Source organism: Montipora foliosa, chromosome 7 (assembly GCF_036669935.1).
Source record: "Montipora foliosa isolate CH-2021 chromosome 7, ASM3666993v2, whole genome shotgun sequence".
NCBI lineage: Eukaryota > Metazoa > Cnidaria > Anthozoa > Scleractinia > Acroporidae > Montipora > Montipora foliosa.
The window spans coordinates 20,374,066-20,379,065 of NC_090875.1; the positions used below are offsets into that span (position 1 = coordinate 20,374,066).

The following is a 5,000-nucleotide window of genomic DNA, read 5'->3' on the forward strand; positions in this document are numbered from 1 at the left end:
AAGCCTATTGAGGTAAATTAGCTAAATTAGGCTTGGGCCGAGCCGAATTTGTCCTTGCGAATAACATCTTACATACTCTCTGTCCTTGTGTGGGCCCAATTCCAATACTAGGGTTGATCTCTGATGGAATAATTAGGTATAAAGACTTCACAGTAGTGTTAGGCCTCACTCGAACTTGGAATCATTAAAACCTTGTTTAAAATCTTTGTTTCCTTGAAGTAGACTGTACGTCATATAAGTTGAATAAAAAGGGAACTGTCAGTTTGAGGGATGGAAATAAGTGATGACCGCAAGATGAGCCTGATCAGCACATGATATGCACGTGATGTGTTTTTTTCTGGTGGCCTTATTAGCTGTTTCGTTTTGGAAGGCATATTGAGTTTTCAGAGCTTCACACTGAGAAGTGACATTTTCACGCCCCGCTCAGTGGAAATAAAGCGAACACGCAGGTAAGTTGCAAGTATTGTGGAGATGTAATTGAACAACTATTCAGTCTTTATTAGTTAAACATCTCCACACATCCTGGTCCATTTCAAGGCTGTTATCTGGATCGAAAACGTTCAACCTTGAATTGCCTAGTTTCTAACGCTCGGAGTATCAAAAGCTGGCACAAAACAATGGATTGTTTTGAGTGCGATCTCTCAAGATTCCAGGAACTAGCTTATGCTGAAGAGTCTGTTATAATATTTGTAAGCGAGACTTGGGTTTCTAGCGATGTGCTTAATTCAGTTTTAATTCAGTATAGCAGTACAAAAGCCCTTAACGTGGAAACACGTGATCTGTCAAAGTAAAAGAATGTTCCGCCCACATCATGATTTAAAGACTATTGTGAGGAAGTCGACAAAGCCCTATTAATACCGCGTAGTTCATTCCTTCAAAAACAAAACACCCATTGAGAATCCCGGAGCAAAGGAGATAGGTAGGTTTTTAGTCAAGGGTAGTATTACGGTTTATTGCACGCTTTTTGTTTAGTGGTCATGAAAAAAATTCCAACAAACAATTCTCAGTCCAATTCTTTATCCAATTAAAGGAAATGAATGAATCACCTCTCCTGTCTTCTGTACAAGAATAGGAAAAACAAATTCAGTTTTAAAAAATGATTATATTTGATGAAAAACTTGAATCTTCGTTCCGACTTCATTACTATAAGCGACTTTCAGAACGAGCCAGAATACAATAGATGTTATTATTATGCAAATAAGTGGCGGAGTATTCAGCAGATAAGCTCTATTTTTTTTCTATTTTATACTTTTCTGTCTGCTCTTTTGGTGGAACAAATTTTATCCTCACTGTTTTTAGTCTTTAAAAATCTATATTTGTGAAAGAGCAACCTTTTTTTTAAAATTAGATTAGGGTTACGTGGCCTTAGTGATTAACTAAATTAAAACCCACAATAGGATACTAACAGTAATCATACCAGTGTTTACGATCTCCGAGTTTCGCAGTAAGAGTCTGACAAAACTGTATTACCTTTCTTTGCCCTCTCTGTTGCTGGAGTTCTTTAAAAGAAGCTAAGCCACTATTTCGTCATCTCTCAAAGTGCAGGAATGGTCCACCCTTAATTTAATTAATTCAATGGGTGTCAGTAAAGAGGTGACCGGGTTTTGTGAACAACCTGATCGATTTCCAGTGTACAAAGAGTGGAGGAAAGGAAAAAAACCGTGTTTCTTCAAGTTTTTTGCAACAATTGATAAACGGTTGTTGACAGTTTTATTCTACGAAGACTAGCCTACGAGCAGGCTCCCAGTGGTTCGAAGTACATGAAGAGCATGCTTGACTGCTCAGATGCGCAGGCTAAACAAAGGCGAAAAGGTGTTGTCAGATGCGGTTTCACAGTCAGTGGCCACCTCTTCCTATTTATCTAGGAGGTATAGGGTGACTAAACCCGATCGAAAAAATCTACTGTACACACATACATGTACAGTAAATCGTTGATAAAGCGTACTTTAAATTCGTCGAGAATGATCGAGAGGGTATAGCAGTACAAAAGCCCTTAACCTACACGGTTGAATGAAGTGGTAGAACACTTTCATGCAGTCTCTATTAGTTACACCGGAATTGATCGAGTTTCGCAGACAGAAGCGAATCACATTTTTTAGATTGTACAATACAGCTTTTAATAGTGTGGTTGACAATTTAACACCTTTTAGTTTGGTATGGGTATCCAGATTTAATCAATGCATTAAAATAATCTCAATTTTCGCTGCCATCTTGATTTAGGGGGAAAGCAGACTGAGTTTAAATTAGAGTAGATGGATTTTTTTGTCCAAATATATTAAGCTTCTATAACCACTTTACAAAGCGATGGATTGCACAAATTTCACACAACTTATAATCATTCCACTTATCTTATTTACCCATCCGGTTGATATGCAAATAGCTGAACGGGTATGCTACAGTTTATCACCCATAAATTATTACAAAAGGTCCAACATCCCAAAATTGGATGTTGATAATCCCTTTATGGCAAAATAGATAAAAACATGCTTTTTTGCATGGTTTAACTAGCAAGTGTATTTTGCATATTTAAAGAGCGTAATTTAGAAACACAGAATGATAAGGTAAAATACGTTTTTTACTTTAAATAAAAGGCTTCCTTACCATGCTTGAAATTCATTTCAGTACGGCCCTGCTTTCTTTGCTTTCAATGGTTATAAAATCGTGAAATGACTTTTGCCACTTGGGTACACGACGAATCTTGGTATCACGGTTTAGTTTTAGTTTGTCTTTTGTTTCTTTCCGAGTTGTTTTGAAACATGACAACTTAGAATTGAACAAAAACCGGATGTAATTGATTTACAATCCTCTAGGTCCTTTATTGCTTAATGATGAGTTAAAATTTCAAAGACAGAGACAGTATGAATATTGTTTTCACAGTTTTAGGGAAAATGTAATGGCACTGTCTCTTTATTAGCCTGATATATAACCGTGAAAGTTGGCATCCAAGTGTTGCAAGCAAGATGTTTTTAGTTCATTTTGAATATCCATTTATTCATAACGGATTAATTGAGATCTTTTGACAAAAGACTCAGAATAAAAACAAAGGGAAATTTGAGCTCAAATCACAGATGTCATGAGTAATTGTAAGGTAGCTCAAAATATGCCTTCTTTTAAAACTCTAGGTAGGTAATCCTATGCAGTCTTTCGTCAGAGAAGCTACACCTTGTAAGAAATGAAAGCGTGAGAATACGGAAAAAGTGAGGGAGAGATCCTAACCCTAACCCTAATCTCACTTCGTCATTGCTTCTCAGTACAAAATGTGTTTTCTCCACAACGCACAAACACGGGCAGGTTTTGGGGTCTTCATCTTTTACGTATCTTCAGCCATCGCACTGTAAATTACAGCCCAGATGCCATGCCTATCATACATTTCTTACTATAGATCGCGGTAAATAGTCACCACTTTGCACTGCTGATTCAGTTTATCATCTACGTACAGTCTTTGGGTTTTCTAAAGCGCATGCGCCTCGAAGGTCTCTATGAGCAGTGAGCAAGAGGCCGTTGTTTTAAAACACGCAATTAAGCTGAAAGGAAAAGTGGGAGCTTTTTCTTGGTTCGAAGAATAAAAAATGTACTTCTTTCCTTTCAGGAAAACAAGAAGACTTTTCAGACAGCAACACACAAAGTTACATACTCAAGATTCGTCGGTTTTCACACAACCAGAATGAAGAAAATAGCTCTCGTCGTTCTTGTTGCTGTCTTTGTAATCGCCGGTTTGGTTGTGGAGACTGACTGCCAGCGACCAGGACCAAGTGGACTTATTGCGAAAAGAATGCAGTTGCAGGAAAAGGTTGGAATGTGATAGAGCGGTTTTCAAATGAGTGTCGTAAAACCAAAACCAAATTAATTACTTTGGCCAATCAAGAAGGACGGAGACAATCCAGTAAACCAATCAAAACTCGAAGTAATTACACGTAGCCGATACAAAGCGCGGGAAAATGTGCACTCGCGAGCCACGATTGGTTTTGGCTTCACTTCTGATTGGTTGAAAAAGTGGCGCGAGCATTTTGAACCAATCACTGAGTGAAGTAATCATAAACCACAGCAATTCGCTAATTACTTTCGACACTCAATCGAAAACCGCTCTATGTACCTTGGTTGAATTACTTTTGTTGAAAATGGATACGCTGACTTGCTATTCATTTTGGGAGGGGTCGATACGAATCGAAATTTTTACAAATCTTCTTGTGGATGATTTCATTCCGCATCAATCCTTTTACCCATCACATTTTGAAAGACAATGTTGTTAGAAGTTCCTGCGATGTTTTGGTCAGTGGTCTATGCGGTTAAAAAAATTTCAAAGACCGAGGAAATGCTTTATTGTGTCTCAAACAAAAGAAAACTGCCTCATATTTTTTTGCACAGAAACATACTGCAAATCATTTTCCAAAAAGCTTGAACTTCCACTTCGACAGTATTGTTCAGAGACGCAAACCTGGCCGAAGTGGCGAGAGTTCAAAACTTGTAAGCAATTTTGTCATGTTGACAAGGTTGATCAGGAAAACACAAGTTTTAACATTTATCTTACCTGAACTTTCAGAGAGAAGCAAGAAGCATCCTTCCATTCTTTGGACGTGACGAGAAGCCCTGGATGCCACAGCGCAGGTTAAAGAAGAATAAATGATCGATGGTTTCCACGATAAATCACCCACAGCACCTCACTGATAACAGTGATTTTTTCTTTGCAATGAAATAGCTTAGTATCCTTCATTTGTAACCACTTTGTAGACCTGCACTTGCGGTCTTACCTTTTGGGACTCTCTAAATCCCCTATCAATACGTGCCTGATATTCCAGTCGTAGGAAAAACATCAATTTTTCAGGAACAGCCAATTCAGAATGAATCGTCTCATTCAAGAACTTCACTGACGATTCCTTTTGTTATTTTTTTCACATTACCAGTAGCAGATTCCATAACCTTACTGATAGCACGAGTAGCAGATTATCGAATCGGAAGTAATAAAGCTATGTCAACAAGATAGTGTTTGGTGACAGGGTGTC

At 38.0% G+C, this 5,000-nt stretch overlaps 1 long non-coding RNA gene across 1 annotated transcript in view; it reads left to right on the plus strand.

The window, feature by feature from the left end:
* Nucleotides 1–356: 356 nt before the first annotated feature.
* LOC138011263 (uncharacterized) overlaps nt 357–5,000 on the plus strand; it is a 4,793-nt gene continuing 149 nt past the window's right edge. The window contains exons 1-3 of the long non-coding RNA XR_011124673.1: nt 357–449; nt 3,590–3,790; nt 4,541–5,000. The exon at nt 4,541–5,000 is cut by the window's right edge and continues 149 nt beyond it. This is a non-coding gene — a long non-coding RNA (uncharacterized lncRNA). The remainder of the gene's footprint in view (nt 450–3,589; nt 3,791–4,540) is intronic.